The following is a 22,022-nucleotide window of genomic DNA, read 5'->3' as shown; positions in this document are numbered from 1 at the left end:
TTACGGTCTATATCCATTTATTCCAGTTGAACGTCATGCGACGAACAAGTCGTTATGTAAAAGTATTATATAAAGATATTAATCTCATCGAGATAATGATACTGATCGATAAATAATTCTTACCCCTCATAAATTATGATATGCATGTAGATATTTTTGTTTATTTTCTGATAATCTACATAACAGTTACTTAGCTTTCCTGTAACACTTTTAATTGTAATTTCATATTTTTAATAATTTATTTATAACTGCTATTGATTAAATCGTTATTTTCTTTCTATGACGATACTTAACAATTTTGACAATTTATATTTAATAATAATATTATAGATTAAATCTCTAATTGATTTTTCTAACTTTCTCAAGTATATACTGTATCGATAATGTCGCATTTGATACGAAAATGGTAAGTGATTCTCCTGATTCATTCAAATTATGAGAAAAATCATGTGGACCTTTCATCAGATCTCTAATTTTTACGCTTCTAATTGTTTGTGTAATCAATATTTCAGAATGTTAAATGAAATGTTACAAGAAAAATCTATTCTCTATATTTCGTTTATGATAAGACGTTACGACCGAATTTGATTTTCATTTTGATTTCACCTGTTATTCACGTTGATGTCTCGTTGTACGCTAAATTACATTGATAGTAGAAATATTATAACAAAAGCTACGTAACTTTCGATTCGTGTGACACAAATTTGTATTACACGAAGACAGGTTTATCTTATAAACTGTCTATAATATTTTTCATACGTGTGTGAGTATATTAAAAATTCGCTGTGTGTAAACAGAAAAATGAAATGCACTTGTTATGGAGGTTACGCAGAAAATAACCAAACTACTTTATCAATTAAGGACAAGTAACAGCGCTCCTCGCGAAGAACTATTTACTTCAGAAGCTCCTGTTCACATAGATGGTGGCGACACATGTCCTGCTGTCTTGCGCCACCTGGTGTTTCAACTTGTGATCGATTCTCGATTGCAATTCAAATATTGCGAGAATCGAAATTAGAAAAATGGTTATTCGGAAAGTATTCACCATGAGACAGTATTGTAATAATCACCGATGAACATTCAATCGTCTCGTATTACTGAACCTTTTTAATAATCGTACTATTAACACCACTTTCTCGATATGACTGTTTAACGAACGAGAATATACAATTTCTTCGTAACATTAATTATCAATGAATTAGCAAAAATATTTATCATACAGTCACAAAGTCAATTATATACCATTTGTGCATCTGATTCTATTTATATCATAATGAAATAATAGGCGAAGAACTGGGCAAAATAGAGCATACAAAGTATATGGTAATGTTTTAATATATCAGAAACTTTCGCCCAACGTTATGAAATCTCATTCTACAGGACCGCCATATATGTCAGGTACAAAAAATTAACATTTTTTCATCGACATACCCAAATTTCCCAGTTCAGCTGTTCCCATTCGTGGTTCAGAGATATTCTCATCCGAAAATTTCGAAGACGGATATTTCTAATGATATCTTGCGCTGATTTTTCGAAAGAAGATGTAACAAATCTCCTTGGTGCACGCATGACGACAAATAATATTGCAAAACTGTTCGAAAATCATTTGCGCGCGTTTCTCAGTCTGTTCGATACCACCACCTTCTGTTCAGCTTCTGTACTAAGCTAGCGAGGGTCGATAAAACAGAACTCTAGCGCGCGTAAATTCAAAACTTAACGCTTCTGATACATTTAAGATTTTCTGTCTAAATTTTTCTATTACATATAGATTTAAGATCGCATACCGTATGTACATGAATGAAAAATGGTGCTTTTGCATATTCTAGTGTGCCTTAATAAGAATTACTTCTATCATTTTCGATAATAACAATTTCTGAAATAATTTAAGGTTTCTCTACGTATTAGAACAGAATTAAGAAATTTATTATTATTATGTAATTATTATCATAATATAATAAGTATTGGAAATAATTTATTAAAATTAATTACTTTTATAGTTTTGCCACATATTCGTTCGTCTAATATCGTTCGTAATAAATTCATAGTCCAATGAATCATAATCATTGAATGAAATTCTAATTGTTACAAAATCATTATTATTCCAACAATTTTTTAAAATTTTAGAGTACCGTGCACTTCTAGAACGTCATTAACATTTTTTTTTTTTTTTTTTTTGTAAGATCGGCCTCTTCCCAGTCAGTTCTTTAAAGACATTGGCATTCTTAAGAGAATCGATTCATCGAGAGGAATTTTCTCAAGAACAGTGATATCCCTGCCTGATTTAAAGTTCGTAGTTTATTTTCTTTTTTCATGTTAAATTCTCTTTCACACGATTTTTACGTTTCATTACGTTTCACACTGTTACTTTTTGATACGAATATCGCAGGATATTTCGAGGTCACATAAATCCACCGTGTTTCAGCTATTTTTCTAACGCAGATTATTCACGAAAAAAATTCCAACTATACTATTGCACTAAATACTACATAGCAATAACATAATATTAAATCCTTCAAAAATATTTGTAGGTAACATGTCCGTATGCGTGTATGTATGTGTCGGTTCAGAAATTCGGCTCTGAAATGATCAAAGTTTCACGAAATCATTCACGAACTATTTAAAAAGAACGAAATATCTTTGGAAAAGATTAATTGTGCGAATTGACTATGCACTTAAAGAAACTACGGACCTTTCTTAGTATAAAATTCATATCCGTATCTTGAAAACGGTTTGCGTTACTTCACTCAGAAATAAATCGTCCATCCGCAATTACGAGTCTGTAATAAAGTCCACTCGCGTAGCGCGCGGGCGCGCGATTTACCGGGAGAACTTCTTATTAATTCCAACGCGGAGGCGGAAAAGCAAATACTTCCGAATTATTCATAATCCCGATGCCTCCAAGACTGGCATAATGGACGTCCGCGGAATAAAAGGTTTTCGCCGTGGTTCTGTTGAATCCTTTCATCGGTGAAATACTCGTCTACTCTACTCTCCTCTCTACCCCTTGGCGTCTGGAAATTCGCGCAAGAACGCTCGAAAATGATTTCAAGGACCTGGAACCGCAGTCATTACGCTCAAATACTGGCGTCGTGTTTCGCATTCGTCGATTTCCTCGTCTACCGAGACTCTTAGATTTTAAAGACCGTGAAAATTTCTATTCAAACGATCCTTCTTGTTTTTTATTTTCGCTGTGGAAAATCGTCCAGCGAAGGAGAAGGAAGAAAGTACGAGGGATAGAAGTAAAATGGGAGAAACGCTGGATTTCTCAACCAGACCAAAAGTGATCCAAATCTTTGTTGCTCGTTCGATCCGATTCTCTCCGAGTCTCTTTAGTTCACTCTTGTTCTCTGTATTTGATGGAAAGCTATGTGACGTTAAGGAAATGGCCACGCTATTATGCGTTTTCTGCCGTTGACGTTCCGTCTCCCTTCACGACAGCGCTAATTTACCGGATTTAATTAACCAACGCGTAAAGGCGGCTCTTTTTAATCGAGCTGGATTAATTCGTAGCATACTGCCTGTATACTTGCTTCTTTATACTTCTTCCAAGTAGCGTAATCGCTTTCTTATTTAAACGTATGAACTATTAACGTTCGAATGAGAAGAGGTAGATTAAGTCGAATCTAATTAAAATTTAAACTTGCCCCTTCCCGATCTCACAAATCAATTGGTTCTTTGGACACGCGTAATATTCTGCTTCTGAAGATTATTTCCGTCTTATCAGGAGATTATTTCACATTCAAAGGAGGTTAGATGGTAATTAGACTGTACTTATTAAGCCATATCCTGGCTTAAACCTCGAATTACGCTAGATTGGACAAAGTAACCTGTGGATTAGATCCAAATTACAATCAAACGCGAGCAATTCTAGAATAGATAAGCCAAGTGCTCGAACTGGACCAGGATTAAATTCGAAGCGAATCGAGAGATCTAATTATCTTCGCACCAAAAATCTCCGGTTCACTTTATCAATGTACAATACCAATACGATTCTCGATTATCGGCCGTGTGATATTTGCTTTTTCATTTGGAAAAATCAAACGAAATATGGTTGGCGAAATGTGGAACGGATCACGCATCGAATAAAGCCCGGTCGCCATAGCTGATTGAATTTTTTAGCTAAACACACGCGAGCAGGTGCGCTGGAATTTATCCAATCCACAGATTAGATTGCTCCTGCGGTTTCCAGCTCGATACGCGTCCGCCGAGATTATTAAAACATCCTCGTTATTAATCCGTGGCTTCGCTAGAGACTCTCGACGAGCACTTTCCCCACATTTCCCACCGGTTTTCCCCATTTTCATTGTCCTATTCGCCCTCCTTTCTCTTCCCTGCTAGACGCTTCGATTGAATTCTAATTCCATCACGCGATTTTCTCGAAGATTTCTCGCCACCAACCTCTCCGTTATGAGCGCTCCACCGTAAAAAATACACGAGAGCTCGTGAAAATCCAGTTTCGATCCCCGGTCTCCAGGCTTTCCAACGATTACTGGCAACATTCACGTTCAACGAAAATGATTTGCGAATTTTCTGATCGTATTTCAGGGGGTATATTCATATTTTCTTGGGGTAAAGCGCACGGTTGGGGCGTGGAGAAGGACTTGTTTGCCAACGAGGCAGAAAGGGAGAAGGAGTGTGTGTGTGTGCGTTAGAGAGAGAGAGAGAGAGAGAGAGAGAGAGAGAGAGAGAGAGAGAGAGAGAGAGAGAGAGAGAGAGAGAGAAAGGGAGAGCAAGGTTGTAAAGTGGAAGTTTCATGGAATATTGTGGGTTTCGAGAGGCTGGCGGACGTAGCAAAGGATGAAATTTTGCTCGCGATTGGAATGTTTTTCGGAGAACGTGTTCCAGGCTGTTGTGTTGCAGGGAAGTACATTGAACGTTTTAAGGATTCTGCAACGTAGGAAAATTGCAAACGGGCGGAATTATCTTCTAAGATCGAAATAATATTCTTGCGGGGAAACGAGAATCCTTTATAAAGGGAAGGTTTGTCGAGAAATTGCTGCCATATTGCTAGGGAGAAATTCATCTTTTCCAGAGGATGGAACGACTCTGTGGTTCTTCTGGTTATTGTGTTGTTACAGCACGAATGTTTACTTTGTAAGTGCCAGATTATTCGTCAGTACATCTACGGGGTATTCAACTGGTTTATTGTTTCAAGAGAATACAATTAATATTGCTTATTCGTACTTTTGTAATCGTACGTGTGTTGAATTATATTCGACGTCCTATTCTATTAGAGCTTTCTCGGTTCTTTAATAACGAGTACATTCGTAATAAAGAGAATATCAGAAAATGAACAATTAGGTCAATTAATTAGAATTCTACGTTGATGCGTGTGTAAAATACATGTAACTTTCATTACGAATAATGGTCGAGATACAGACATTTTTCACGTTTTCAGAGATACAAAGAAATGTACGTGATACTCGTTTATAACAGGTTCTCTACGATGAACATACGTATTTAATATATTACGTAACACGTACTCGTTGTTAGCAAGTTTTACGATGCGTATGTTTGAAATAATATTTTTAAAAAGATTTCGCGCGTGCATCCGTTAGATTAAACCTGATTTGCGTTTTCCTAGTTTAAAATTGACTTTAAGAATATTCACGCACGGAGTACTGTTGATTAATTATAGCACATCACATTAAACACAAGCATATAAATTTCACGGACAGAATGGCAGTAAAAATTTGTCCTCCTTCTTCTGTTCAACGTTTGTTAATCATATATTACATTTGGAATTCCCGAATCTCTCCAAAACGTTATTAATATTTATCGATAAATATAACGCATATTAATTCTACAGCGAACGTCATTATTGAAATTTTTCCCTCGATTTTCCTTTTCAACTTTCGAAAATAACGCGCTATCACTCGAATTCCCAAATTTCCACGGAAGCCCATCTGACAACCTTCGAATACAAACATAACCGTAAATACATCCTCGGTTTCCCAAAGCAACATTACTCAACGGCTCTCGAGTCCTCTCAATACTGGATTCGTGTCAGGTATGTGTATATGCAGAGGAAACAAGAACATTGTAAGACTGGCTTAATGAAGTGCAAGCGGGAGAAATTGCGAGGCAAGGCAGAAGATCGGGCGGCAGAAAACTGCAGTGCCGTATATCGCGCTTGTCGAGGGCGTAATTAACGAGCGTCACGTCGAAATTACGTCTCAGTGCCGAGAAACGAGCCGTGCACTTTTCAAGGGATGGAACGAAGTCTCGTACTAATTTACCCCAACTTCGTCGAACGTATCATCGGCGATCTTTGTGACGTTCATCCGTCGCAGGAGAAGCAGCTACGAAAACGACGATGTTCCTCCTTAAATGGACGTGCCCGACAAAGGATCGACGAGCTTTGCTGGCAATTATTTTCTTACCAAGGCCGCTTTTGGCAAACAGACCTTGATTATAAGCCATCACGGCTACTCGTAATTATGTAACGACGACATACACGAGCGCTGTAACAAGTTTTCTCGTCGATTCGACGAAGGAAGATTCGACGAGGAATAGCGTAGATTGTTGAATATGCGAGTTGAATTTTAATGCACTTTAATGCACGCGAAAATGTTTGTACACTTGCTCAAGAAATTAGCAAATATACACATACATTTAATGTTGACCAAAATCAAATATAAATATGACAAATTGCTGACGTAAAATCGATCGACAACGTAGTGAAGAATATAATTTTGTTTCAAAATTGTATCTCTATAAGATTTGAAAAATGTAACTGTACTACGTATTTCTTCTATGGTACTTAAACTATATATATCGTTTACGCCTATTTATTTTCATAATTGAAATTCTTCAATACATTTGTTTGGTGCATGAGGTAACAAAACTGAAAAGCATCGAGAATGGTTTAGAAAATCTTTTCTATTTCTTCGCTATCGGTATTTAATTAAAAAAGAACGGCTGCTAGAGATGGTCGGGGACCAAATGAATAGAGTTCAATTTCGTTTCATTTTCTCGAACGGCAGAAAAATCTTCTTAACGATGATTCGCTGGCAAATAGCTAGCAGAGACTTTTCTAGCACGAGCGAGCTGTGATTTCCCCCCTCTCTCTCTCTCTCTCTCTCTCTTTCGCAGGGAGCGAGAGTCCTTGCTCGTGTTTCTGTCGGGTTTAAGGTCAGCCGGGGAACGCCATTTTTCCGCGACAGAGCAGCGGACGTAAGAGGATTAAGCCAGTTTTCTTGCCTGCGGATTTGCCGCGTTGCACAGATGCTGCTGTTCGCCATTTTCACTCCACTCTCGGCCATTTCGCAAAGGACGATCCTCTATGCAATTAATGGCAGATTTACGAACCCTTTGTTATATATCCGGAATTTCCAATGCTTTAATTAATATCATGCTCTTTTGTTCCGTAGCCAGCAAATGAAAGCACTTGGTTCTACAGAAATTTCTAGTCAGATAGCAAGCTCTTAACATATGAAGCTTTCAATTCAAGACTCACTAGCGTGTGAGTGAGTTTCAGTTCTTGAAGTTATTATCGATCATTAACGCAGATTCGTATCTTTTCATAAAACATGTTACGCATAAAATCGCCATTAATATCATAGACGACGAGACGGTACCATTTTGGATCAAATAAATCAAGTTTCGTTGATAGAATCGCGAGTTTCTTAACATTAACATTAACATAGATTTTATCCGAGTTATGCGTAGATGAAATAAAACCTAATTTATATCGTACAAATCTGAAAACGTCGAACTTATTTTCACATTATAAATCAAAGTTTTGTTCCAAACTACCAATTCAATCACCGTTATTGTTACTCGCGTAAAGATTTCCAAACAAGCGAACAAACACCGGCGTTTTCGTATCGGAAAAGAGTTTGCCCGAACGAAAATTACATCACTTCGGTTCATAGTTCGCAGTTATAACCGACAGAGCACGTGTATTCGAAACAAAGTAGAGAATTTTGCTCGTGATTAATTCCGAGAGGCAACTCCGCACGATCGCCATTAAAGACGCGTTCTCTATCCGAGAATCAAGATTGAAAGTACGCTCCGTGATCTAATATTAATCATTCTTTGAGTAACGTTTCTCGCGTTATTATGTCAAAATCGCGAACCCCTTTTGTTCCACCCGAGTCAAAAGGTATTAGATTAATATCGCGGCTCGTGGAAGCTCGATATTTGACCCGACGATGGAGGGGCGACTTCTTTGAGCTCGGTTCCGTATCAAGCAGCGGATTAAGCGGATGAAGATTAAAAATTAAGGGAGTGCAGTTAGATTTCTCGCTCTCTGCAAGATGAGAACTTCCTCCGCGTACCTTGAACCCGACTTTCGTTCACGAATTCTCGCGGAAATTATTTTCACCGACCACGCGTGCGATGTGCGTGACTACGAGGATAGAATTAAGTAGAGAACTGTGGTTCAGATAAGTACTCACAATATGAGGTATGCGGTGTGGCGTCTTGGCGTGGTAGGTCAACCTGAAACGACAAGAATACGGTTTCGTTATCTTAATATTTCGGTAGTTGCATCTGTTGTTCCATTTATGAATCGTTTTACGATACGCGTATCACGATGCAGATGCAGCTCGTATTAAATCGATTATTAAGTGGAATATTTATGAAGGATAAATATTCTTGTATTAAAATTTAATTACCAACATTTGTGGATCATGAATATTAGCTATTCTGGTTGAAATATGATCACGGAAATATCTGTGAAATATGAATATTATTTGCGGGTATAGATATCTTCCATATAGCGTTACAAAACGATCTGTTTCCCTTTTCCCTCATCTTTCTCTTGTTCCTTTTATTCAGTTAGAAAATGGTTTCTTTTCCTTACCACGTATGCACCGTCCATTTAATGTTGTTTTGCAAAGTAGCTTTTAAGATATCCTTTAAAAGCAAGTAAATGCTCGTGCAACATAAAACTACTTATTACATCTGGACAGTATACCAAAATGGAGCATACCTGCTTCTTAAAATTCCTTATACCTTCTTCTTAAACTAAATCATAAACTAGTTGGCGCCTCTCCTCATTCTCCGTGGAAACAGATAATTACTCGTTTTTCACATCCGCAGTTAATCACATCGCTAGAAATTTTCCACGTATACTACAGAATTTTCTCATAATCCACGTAACGTATATTCGCAGGGAGGTATTTTAAATTTCCTTTAAAATAAATTTCGCTTTAAAATATTCTCTTGATCCACGTGAGCAAATATACGAAAATGGTACAAAATTGTATCATTCGTATCTTCCCGTAGATCATATAATCGCGTTACATTCATAAAAAATCATACAAAATTCTTTCGTTCATTTTACAAAATCGTCTCGCTCATTCCATGAAATTCTCGTCTAATTCCACACATTTTCCACTCTGAAATCTTCGACTCTGCGATATTCACTGGGAAAGCACCATCTTCGTCGAAGACCTCTTCTGCTACCGCAGCATTTCTGACGATTCGATTTCAAACGAAGGCGTCACTCACTCGTTTCACCAATCAATTCCGATGATCCTTCTCTGTATTCAAAGCCGGCGCGCGATCTCTCGCGCGCGAGAGAAGAGAAGACCGTGGTACCCGAGGGAGTAACGATCCTCACGGGTGCAGTTTCGATCGTTTCAATTCTGGTCGCGTCGTATCGGAGAACCACCCTCCCCGAAACGAAAATTTCCATGGAACGTTGGAGGGGGTTGTGTGTCCGACGACGCGACGTGGCGAGGCATCGCGAAATTTTCGGTCGCGCCGGAAGAGCGGTCCGATTTAAAATGGAAATCGAGACCCCGTTCGCGAAACCCCTGGCTGAGGGGAAAAATAAACGATGGGCCGGGCGTAAATTATGGAACGGGGGGTCAGAGACGACGGCAATTTCGTGAATCGACGGACCAAACGTTGTTTCGAACGCTGATCGATATTTAAAGGGGTTATCGAACGCGGTGCCCCGATTGATTGCCGTGATCGTGCACGGTACAGTGGATCTCGTTTTCGCATTTAATCCCACGGCTTTGGGCATTTGAACACGCTTCGAATTTCCTGCTCTCTACCTTTTTTTATTCTCCTATTCTTTTACAGCTTTAGTGCGGTTATAAAGTGAATTTCGTGAAATCGTATTTTAGTAATTTCGGCGGCGAGATGTTCGGATGTTCGTCGAAAGATAATTTGTTGGAACGTAACGAAAATCGAAAAACGAATCAACATTTACATCGTTCATCTTATCAGAACGTGGACGAGAAAGGTCGTCGTGCCATTTTGAGAATAAAATTAGAGAAAGACTCGAGTTATTACGTTAAATCTGGCTTGTAAAGCAAAGTTCCTAATCTTAGGAAAATTATCCTCGCAGTTCTCTGTTAGCTTACAACGAACTGCTTCGAGCCATAATCAGCCTTATTTCATAAGCAACCCCTTTAAGATCTTCGAACAAATTTATCCGTCTTAAATTAAATGAAAGACGAAGAATAATCCAAAGAAGCTTAATTCCAGAAACTCGTTGCGAGAAATTTCATTTTCACAGCCATTGTCCGTTGCAAGCAATTGTATTTCCACAAGCATCGTCCATCACCGAGTAAATCACGATTGAAAATGATTTTTCCAAAAGAAAACTATTTATAGGATGGAGTCATTCGACCGCTTGACAAATTACAGACATAAATTCTGCGAATTTCCAACCATCGTTCTTGCTGCGGGGTAACTGTGTGGCGTGATTGCAACGGATGCGAGAGGAAGACGCCGAATCAAAATTGAAAAGATCCACGTCGTTTTCGCCGTCGAAATTAATCGCATCGACGCATACCAGCTAATCCAATGACCGTGCTCTTAGTCGGCGAACCGCTGTCGACTCGAATTTCTAAAACTACACCGGGCTTCCCGTGGTCAGAGAACTACGCCGAAAATTTCACGATGGCTACCAAGGTGGAATTTATTTTCTGCACATCGAATTACGTCGTCCTTGCCAAATAATGTGTTTGCGTGGATAAACGGTGGAAATTCGGAGGGTTGCTTGATGAAGCTTTATATAGTAGATGCTTTTTGGGTGAAAGGGCGAGTGGAAGAATAGTGACGCGTCAATGAAGATATATGTGGCGCTTTTAGGGATAAAAGTTGGCGAATGTGTCTTTGGAGATGGGAAATGTGTTAGGTCAAAGGGTAGAGGGAGCTAGATGTTTCTTGGGGTTATGAAAACATATTTGAGTTAGATAATGTTACGAATTATCGACTAAAAAACAACTGGTCAGGTCAAACCGATCGGTCGATTTTGCGTACCTCGAATGAATTAACGCTCAAGGTGGACGAGGTTTAATAGATTGAATATTAGAGTAATCCAGCACTGTATTTGCACTTATACGCACCGTATACGTAGTGTGATGTTAGGAATACGGCGGTGGTAAGATCTTGTTGGCAGTGAAGTATTTCATCCGCACGGTACGATATCTAATGACGAACTGTCCTCCTACGTTGCTGATTTTCCCTACCAGTCGTTAGGTTTCGTCTATCCATCGTGACCCTCCGGCTGGTCCTTTTCCGGGGTTTTTACCTGACCTCGGAGTCATCAGATTTACAGCTCGGAGTTTCCTAAAGAAGGGAATGGGCCTGTCCGTGCCATAAACGGCTACTCAAAATTCCGAACAGGTAATTTACGGTGAGTAGGTAATGATGGTAGAAATTATGTTTTTTTTTTTATTATCCTACGGTATTTTTTATATCATGTACAATATTTCCGTTGATGATTTAACGTGATATTATAATATTCGTAGAAGATAAATGGACACTTTATATGATATAACTAATTCTTTTCATAGAAGGAGGAGAAAGAACAAAATTGGGCAGCTTTTTTTTGAAAAAGATCACATGTGTAAATGGAATGAACGCCGAGTGTATTTTCTAGTCAAACGGTTGAACTGTAATCGTCAGTTCGAGCGTAACTAATATTTAAAAAATCAAGACTAAAGAACTTCCGATGTGATTTACTCATTTTAATGCACCAACTTTTTTTTATGGGCGTATTTTTCAAGAAGCTGTTCGATCGTATTGTTCGTTACAATCTCGTGCAAATTTTCTAAATAATATTTGCTTAACCCAGTTCCGCGTATATTTTCTCCGTCAAGCTTTATCTAAAGTATTTATCGACTTCCGTAATATCTCAAACATTTTCTTCTCGCCGAAAGAACCTTAAACAAGCACGTAGAAAGAAACGGAAATGACATTTCCAAGCTTGGCTGCACAAAAGGTGGAAAAGAACAGGCGTGAAATTGAATTTCGTGATCGCGAGGTAACACCGTGAAAACTTAAACAAACGGGAGGGAGGGCGAGAAAAACGAGTTAACACCCGACATTAATCGGATCCATCACGCTCAAACAAATTACTCCCATTCTATTATACAGTTCCGTCGCGATCAGCCAGCTCGATTGAACAGCGTTAAATCGAATTGACGGAAAAGTTCGCTGAAAAATTCACCTTCCCATGCGAGAAAAAAAATAAAAAATAAAAAACGAACAAAATATCGTTCGTTACGAGTCGAAGGAAGAAACGAGGAGGAACGACGTCGATCGAATCGAGGACGGTCGATTTGATAGATCGTACGATTCGTATCCTTTTTGAGCGAGACGATCGTTCGTGTTCCTTTTTAGGAAGACGACGTAAAAATCCATGTTTCTGCAAACATGGCTCGAATTACTCGACCGGTCGATCAATGTGATTCCGAATAAGTCGTTTCACGTACTTGCTACTCTTGTTTCGTTTTCAGTTTCGTTAATCGGGTTGCCGGGAGTTTGCTATCCCTCGCGGGAAAAAGATGGCAAAGATCGAACGATTGATCATCGAGGCAATTCAATAGACAGTTTCAATCGCATTGTGTATTTTGTTCGGCACGTAATTAAAACACAGAAAGGCTCCGATCATCGAAGTAAAATTGAACAAGAAGTATCGGAATGCGTAATCTACAGATAACGCTTATCAAAAGACTCCACTCGGTTACGATCTTCGAATTTTTATCCGATCTTGCTCTTGTTTCGATCAATGAGAAGATTTTTACTGAAATTCCAGCGCAAGTTTCGATCGAGAAATCGCAAATATCGAAACAGAGTCTTTCGTATTCTCCTGAAAAGGTTCATATTTGCGTGAAAAATAACCCGAGGGATTATAACCATTATAGTTGTAATTTCTTGAATCCTCTAATCAACTAATTTCCTATTCAAATTCCCAATTAAACCGCCGAAAGTTCTTCACCTCAATTAAAACACCTAACACCTACATCGAGATGTTGGATCGAAGGGCGATAGCTCAGCACCGATTGCTCCACGCGGAACGATTTCCAACCCGGAGGCGGAAACACGATTGCCGGTCGCGAAGCTAAGCCCACGAACTATAAAGCAATTACTTTTACTCCCTTTCGTAATCGATTGCTTAGCTAGCGGCTACTACGTGACCTGTATCGTCTCGTGTGCACATACCGACTCGCTGTTGGCGATTCTGTCCCACGTTCCTGTCGTATTTCTGTATCGCTTACGAGCCGCCTTTCGTCTTATCGAATTCCCAGCGCGACTCCAGCCGACTACTTCCGTACGATAATAAAATCCGGAACTAATATCCGCGAAGGCGACGTCCAATGGTTCTCCAGAGTACATCGGTCTTATTGTTGTACGTGACGATGGACACGTGAGTATTTCGTTCTTCGACGACAGGCTGGGAATCGGAGGATTTATTGTACTCGTTTAATTGCGAACTGCCTTTGGTGGATGGGGAACTGGACTTTGTCAGACAGCAAGATTGGCAATAAGATATACAACTGGTCAACTACGCAAACTGAAACTTACATAAATGAGATTATGTTAAGAACAATGTTTGTTTTTTTTTTTAATTTACCCCAGAACGTACCGTTACCTGCGTCATCTTAATTAGTAATTAATGTAATGAAATTAGGAAATCGATAGAAAGTGAAGCGAAGAGAGGTCAATTAGAATAACATATTCGAGGAAACTCCAAAAATTGACCTTAATTGTAAGAAGTAAAAGAAGCTACGGGTTTATGGTAACAGAGGAAGATACTTTTACCTACATGAAATAAGAAATCGTTGATCTAAGGTAAACTAGGCGATATACATTCAGAATAACGCGAGCTGACGATGTGCTTGGGGAAGAGGAAGGGACGAAGGTGTCCATCACGGACGCATCTGCAATTCGAAGTAATTAGCGAGCAAGATTGAAGCTGTTTCCTAGAGACACGCAGATACTCCCGTGCGTGGTAATGGATCTGTGAGCCGCGCTTGTTGCGGGTAATGGTGTCTGGTCGAAACTTTGCGAAACGACAGCGCTCGACGTGCGGTTAACAACTTCACGGGGAACACGAATGAGGTCTTGACAATTGTTTGCGAACAGCAAGGGAAATCGAATTAGAATTGCGATCGATGTTACGTTCCACTTTGCGAAGAAGCGGAAAAATGTTGATTAGTTTGCTAAATTTCTCACTGTTGAACGAATGACGGCGAACGATCTGTAACATTGTCACAGGGTTTTGCATCTAATAGAAAATGTTCGCTGCTGCTCGATTTTACGCGTTACGTCAACGTCGAAATTTTATTCAACTCCTTTTCACACTTTATTTAACATTGTGAGAAACACAATTGCTTACGAAAGTATTCAAACGCTTATAGAACCCTTTTATGATTATATCATTTAACTTACTCGAGACGTTTGTAAATTCTATTAGCGCTATAACGAGGCTCGACTATCACGATGATATTAGCTTGCCCGGAAAGTGTCTTTCTTTCACAAACGTGATCTTTTACGACAGTGCCAAGAAACCAAGTCTGTGAAATGTCGCGGTGTTTATAAAACAAAAAACATTGTGCGTCTATTACTTCCTCATAAAACAAAAGAACCTTCCGGACAACCTAATATATTGGTAAAGTTTGAAACAAATCTAAAAGCGTACGTAGAAAGTACGATTTATTTGATAGAAATATATTTTTCAGAGATATATTTTACCGTGTGAATAAAGTTTCAAAACATTTTATATAAAACACACACTATGTGTACGTATATACGTGAAAGTTTTCTATAACAAGTACTCAAATACTTTCGCGAGTCATCACACGTAAGACGTTATCTAAAATTTGTCTGATATTCCTAATTACATCTATGAAGGTATTTGTAGCAGCATCTCTATGATTAATCATATTCTTTTTTTATCCACTTACGTACCGTCGGAACACTTCATTGCCTTCAAATCAAACCCCGTTCTCGGGGGCACAAAACTTTCGCGACACCGTCGAAATAAAACGTGAAACCTGAATACCTCGGATCAGTCTGACGCTCCGTCACAAGCGTTGAATTATTCCCGCGCTCAGAGCGGCAGAACGTTTCCGATTCCGCGGATGAATTTTTCAGTGTGTCGACCGCAGACTTTATCCGCTGTACGTGGCGTATCGTCGTTTTGCTAGGTTCATATACGCGGCGCCATTATCCCAGACAACTGTAGTTCGTGTATCCATTACCGCGTACATGACCATCCGTATATCGGTTCAGCGATGTAATTACAGACGCAGCAGGTTGCATCGTGGCCCGGTCTACGCTCTTCCGAGAACAACGTTTTTATCGAGACGAACTAGATATCTTTAAATTTCCCGCCACTCGAATCGAATCATTTGGAAAAATTTCGAATTTATCTGCTGAAAATAAACGCGCCTGTATAACCACCGAATAGTCTTCCGCAACGTTTGATAAATGAAATCGCGCGAAATTGCAAGTTAACATTTCTCTGTAATAAAGAAAATCTCATTACGCGTTACAAAATCGTTTCAACAAAATTTTTATTTTTCCCTGCTATATCCATTATATTACGTTTCATGTGCGATACGGCGGGCACAAAGTAATATATTCATTACAACAATATCGAGTCAGAGTACTGTGTACCATCGAAATTACCTCGACTATGGAATCGATACCGTTGGAATCCATACCATCAATCACTAATTTTTCCAAACAACCAAACCATTTTTTCGTAAGCCAGCCTATATTTCCACCTCACATTCCTATCACATAACAATCGTCCAAATTGTTTCACCGCCCGCCATTCCATATACTTCGATTCTTCGACTACGAATCAAATATTTGCACTCGATTCAAATATCGAAAATTTGATGCTACGTTACAAAAAATAAAAAAAGAAAGGGAGAAAGGGAAAACAAAAAATCCCGATTCTACTCTTCATTGTAAATTGGCTTTCCAACGATCCTGTTTAACTCTGCTCCGACTGGTACAAGGCCCAAGTCCATTGTTACGTTCGTGCAGACGTCCGTGTACGCGATAATGGATACGCGTGCCGTGAATGTCCTGGTTAATGGCGGCACGGATTATCGTGCAACAGCCATTCGGTTCGCTGTGTCGCAGTACATGATGAAAGAAGGTTCAAGGGAACAGGGAAATGTAATTTTCATCGTGATCACTGTGTTACGCTACCGTCGGTGTTATATCATCGGTTTGCTAGAAAAGTGATATAATCAAGAAAGGTATCTTTTTTTTTGTGGAAATCAATTTGAAATACAATAGAACACTGGAGTAGAAAATTACTAATTGTTGTATCATTTAATGAATTGTATCATTCGATGAAAAGGATTTTCTTTTCTCCACGAGAAGAGTCTTTTAGAGTCAATCTCCCTATATTATCTTGAAATTAATGATATTTCCAATGTGTAATTTTTCTTTCAAACCAAGATAACTATTAGTTATTACTAGGAACTCAAAAAATTCTAGGCTAACCCGAAGCAAAGTTGAGGGTGAATCTATTAATCAAAAGGTAACACGGACTAGGTTGAACGAAGATCGAGGAGTTTGAATCGTGATATATTGAGTTCGGGATGGATACGCGCACCCTTGGGGGACGATTCAGTTCTTAATGAAGATACGATCCTTTGAAGGAACGGGCGCTTAATTAGCGCTAACGAGTTCTATTAATCTTCGAGCAATAACGTAACCATATAATATTCTATAAGAATTAATATATTTAATCAATATACGAAAATATAAGATTAGTATATTTTAAGCGTTGAAAGGTATAAGAAAATAATTTCCTGTGACTTTATGGATGAGAACGAAAAATCAAACAGTCTACGATGGGAATATTAACAAAAATACAAAACAGACTACAAAAAAAAAAAAAAAAAAAAAGAAAAGAAATGAATCAAAGGAATAGCGACCGATGCTATAACACTTCATATCGACTTTTTCCCGCTCCAATTTTTTATCAAATACAGTTTCGAACCAGTACGACTTCCAAAGAGTCATTCAACGTTGACGAATAGGATTTAACGCTTTTCGAAGGCATTTAAGATTAACCGGTCGCTTCGATCCGGCTGCAGACTCGCGATAATGATTCCTCGTTGCGGCGTGAAAGCCAATCGGTGGCCAACGGCGCAGAAACACGGCAAATGGCGATCGAACAACGCCCCGGATCCTAACGATTTCACCCTCTTTAAGATAGCTCTGTTCCGCAAATCCTTGTCGGTAGCCGATTTTTTAGGTCGTCAAGGAAATACGTCGAAGCTAATCTCAATATCTCGAAGAGAATCTCGGGTAGAGGGGTAAAGGCAATAACAATGAAGCCTCTCGAACGATTACGAGCGAGCGGGCACACCATTATCACTTCCGGTCGATCGGGTATGTTATCGAGACTTCGCGATCGCTGATCGAGCCTGAAATAAAGTGGAACCACCAACGATAAGGCCGAGGATGCTTCGTGCCGACGATTGTTGTGTGCTCACCGATTAATCATGTCGAGGATGTACGTGATTTGCAAGATTTTTCAATGATTCGTTGATTTTCTGGTTTGGTTGTTTGAAAACGAGTTTCTTTTAACTTCTTTCTATTCATTGGTGCTTCTTCGGGTTCCTTTGAGCGGAAGCTTTTTTAACTTCGATGCTTCTCAATTTGAATTGCTCGAAAGTCGATATTTTCTAATTTGGGTCGTTTGAAATTCCTACAATCCAACTTGGATCGCTTTGAAAATCAATGCTTCTCAATTTGTATCGTTTGAGAACCAATGCTTTCCAATTTGAACCGCTTAAAAATTAATCTCTAAGAACAGTAACCCCGAAAATTGAATTTTCTCGGAAATTCATGGCCACAAATTCGGTTTTCCTCAAAATCTTCTGCCCCTGTTGCAACTAAATTCCATTCGAAATCGTCACAACCCCATTTTGGGAACCGCTGTTTGCACGCTCTGTTCAAACATACCAACGCGAGATCACGAAAAAAACATAGTCAATCTGTAAGGATTAACGAAATGTCGTTCAATTATCGGTTGCTCGATTTCTTTTATATTCGTGGGAAACGTGATTTTCGTTCGAATTATTCGACTAACTGCAATTTGAGTATATCGATACAGGCTCGGAGAGACTCGGTTATTCACAGAGACAGGCATCTATGCATCCCTGCGCCGGGATTTCCAAATGGAATTCCTGTCGCGCGAAATTTCGCGCTGATTGGTACGCACCAAAGGGAATAATAAACGGAGACGCATCTAATTTCGCGTGACGAAGACGAGACGGTAAATAATGCAGTAGCTCGTTAACAAGGTGCAAGATAACATACCTCGTACGTTGTTTAATTCATCGATCCGACCTGATAATATTTTAGGAATCACGATTCTAACTCTACTCGTGTCCGACTGTCGCGCTTTGTTCTATTTAAAAATCAACCACTGTTAGACTGTTGATTTATTGTTGATAAGCGTAAACGTATAAAGATGCAGGCACAAGAACGGATATGAATGAAACAATATATAAAATTCAAAGAATTAAATGAAATCTCACTGTCAAGAAATTTGATATTCATAATAGTATTCAAAACGAAACTTGATAGAAAGAAAAAGAAGTAATAACAGATTGATCTCTAATTTTTAATCTTTTAAATAAAACGTAACATATTTCTTCATATCGTGTGTTGAAAAAAATGCAGCCATCTGCAACGTGATACATGTACATATACGATTTCTAGCTTTCATCTGCTTCCACAAATTTTTCCAATCTTTTTTGATCTTTGTTATATGCGAGAGCTTTGATCGAGATTCGTGCTTCTTTCACAAATACATATAGATATTATACGTTTGCATCGAATTGTTAAATCTCCATTTGGAAACCGATCCAAGTGTTTTCTATCGCGGCGAAAGTCGTTCGAAGGGGTATATAGTGACCCACATTCGTACTACAGGCTCTAATTCGTACATGGAATCACGATACGAGGTCGCTATAGCGTAAGCATCGTCCCAACCAATCAGATTTCCCACCATCCTTGTTTTAGGGGAACATGCAAATTCCAAGCGCTATCGCGATCTTGCATCCTCGTTGCGTCCAACAGCTGCCAATTTCCTTTCTTCTAGCGTGCAAAACTGTTCGCGTGTCTTTTATATGCTATCGCATCTGCCGTTCGAATCTCTTCGCCGACGTTGTCCCTCATTAAGGGAACCTCGATCGACCTTGCACCACGGTGGAAACCAGCAGTTTAAACGGAGACTACTTGTTCCTTCGTTCCCAGTCATTAAATCGCCGACAGATCGCGACCGAATCTGTTGGTCTTCGTGATTCGCTTCTTACAGGTCTCACTTCCTACGGGTTGCTAGTTTATCTTATTCGACGTAGTCTCTCAACGTACATCGATTCTACTCAGGGGATGATAAGATTCAACTGTTAGCAAATATTTTATAATTTTGTAGTATCGGAAAAAGGATAGGATTAGGATAATTTAGGTTTGTAAAATTCTCCTAATACTATTTATTAAGATAAGTAAAAATAACAAAGATTAATTGGACAGAGGACGATGAATGTTCAACTTGAACTAAAATACAAAAGTCTTATCCCGATCAAATCACTCTCTATAACTCTCGTCTTCGGCATCCGCACTCGCACGCTCTCGCTTCTCAACTCATACTGTTCGCCTTTTGCATTCGTTCTCGCCGGCGTCTCAACTAACACCGCCTTTAGCATCTCTTTTGTCTTTTCCCGCCCTATCGCGCACGTGTCCCGAAAACGCCCGTGGCCAGGGTCACGCAGGCCTTCTCCACGAAACTGTTCACTTGAAAGGACCGACGTCACATTGATGTACCCGACGATGCCGCGGCTCTCGCGACATTGTTTACGATTCGGCCGATATCTTAGGCCTTTTGTCCACGATACTACAATTTACTTAATGACGATATAAAGACACTTTTATCATAAACAATTCAGAGTATTAGGATCAGCGTTAATCGTAGCTTTATATTTCATATTATAGTATATTATACGGTTGTCATTGTGAGAAAGCCAATGGTCCAAAAAATTATTCCAACCAACTATCCATCAACCTAATCCAAACTCGTATCATGACGTATGAAGAAGCTTTCAAAATTGTAGAAAATCCAATGGTCGGAAAAGTTAATCTGGCAAATTAATTCAAGCTGGGATACGTCACAACCAAGCTAAACTCAAATCATACTATCTTTAAAAGAAGAGCTTGGAAAGGTGTGAAAAACCAACTTGTCAAATTCGTCCATCGAGTTGATCCGAATTTAAAACAAAATGTCAAATGTTATCATCCATTTCCCCTTCTTTGCGTAAGACAATCTTTATCAAATATCGCTCAAGCAATCGACAACGCTTCCTATCACCCACGTATCCGATTCCAACAGGTTCACCGCACTTCATAATCAATCCTCCCCGGTTTCCTCATAACGCTCCTGTGACTACGTGAACAGGTTTCGCAATCAGCAAGTGGAAAGTTGTTCCGCAAAAGGAAGAAATGGCGGAAACCGTGAAACCTGTCTTATAACTGGGTTATACAGTCGGAGTTTATTCGCGAATGTAGGTCGACCGGTCGAATTTACGACGGAACACGCATATGTCCTCGCGATACTCGTGTGAGATAACCAAACATCCACCATTATCCCGCACGAATTTGTCCAGAATCGACAACAAGGTTTCTCTCGACGTTCTATAATTAACGAAGTCGCTACAATAATTTTCTTTTGACATCTCTTCTTGTTCATCAGTTCTTTTTTATTTAATATCACAGAAAGATAAAAGTGAATCACCGGAAGAATACAGTATTCTTCCAAAAGTCGCTACAATAATTTTCTTTTGAAATCTCTTCTTGTTCATCAGTTCTTTTTTATTTAATATCACAGAGAGATAAAAGCAAAGTTGATCACCAGAAGAATACGGTATTCTTCCAAACAGAATAAAAAATATTTTGTTATTATTCACTTTCTGACTCCGTTATCTCTCTAGCGTCAATTTTGTCATTCTGGTTGTAAACGATAATTGATCTTGTAGTCTGTTATGACTCTCGCCTAATCTTCTCTCTTGCCTTTGTAAATATTCGAGAAACATTCTCAAGAGTCTTAGAGTTTATTATGCATTCTGTGTTGTTATTCTCTGTTATTCCTCTGATTTCACCCAGTCATCGATTATTCGATTATTATACTGATATCCTCGTTAGGCCCAATCTGAAATATGCACCTCTCATCTGGTCTCCTTATCTTAGGAAACACATGCTGCCTCTGAAAAAAATAGATTTTTTCTGTGAGCCCTTGTGAGCAGAACGGGCCATGATTATTCGCCGATAATACCATTACTTAATCTGAGGTCTCTGGAGGAATATAGATGATGTCGTTGATCTGCATTTGTTACATGAAATGGTCATACAAACAATTTGTATATCTCTGCACTGATCGATTTTAACGCATCACATAGATCTTCAAGTAAATCGTTACTATTTCAATGTCACGCTTATAAGTCTAAGTATTTCCACTGAGATTCCCCAAAATCCTATTTCCTCCCTAGCCAGCGGTTTTCCGGATCGCATATATCTCTTCTCCGCCAGTGACGTGTTATTCAAGCGAGCGATCCACGATGCGTTATCTTAAATTTGCTGTACAACTATGCTTTCCTATCTATATTTTTCGAAAACTCATTTTTTCACGTATGTGTAGCCCCCACGTGCTCGCGTGTACAAATAATTAAATTAGAAAACGAAAACCCCGTTTTGATAGAGGAAATCGAGTTTCTCGAACGATATTCTGATCAACC

The 22,022-nt window shown here is 39.0% G+C and overlaps 1 protein-coding gene and 1 long non-coding RNA gene across 14 annotated transcripts in view; both read right to left on the bottom strand.

The window, feature by feature from the left end:
• The window catches only part of LOC126915945 (uncharacterized), a 350,506-nt gene that overhangs the window by 199,650 nt on the left and 128,834 nt on the right, over positions 1-22,022 (bottom strand). The gene's annotated exons all lie outside the window — the stretch shown is intronic.
• LOC126916054 (uncharacterized) lies at positions 6,864-12,965 on the bottom strand. The gene is made up of 3 exons (XR_007710411.1): positions 11,316-12,965; positions 8,403-8,445; positions 6,864-7,283 (listed from the first exon to the last, which is right to left on the bottom strand). It is a non-coding gene; the product is annotated as an uncharacterized LOC126916054 (long non-coding RNA).

This window comes from Bombus affinis, chromosome 5 (assembly GCF_024516045.1).
Source record: "Bombus affinis isolate iyBomAffi1 chromosome 5, iyBomAffi1.2, whole genome shotgun sequence".
NCBI lineage: Eukaryota > Metazoa > Arthropoda > Insecta > Hymenoptera > Apidae > Bombus > Bombus affinis.
Note: the sequence above shows the minus strand (reverse complement) of the source record. Positions and strands in the feature narration are given on the sequence as shown.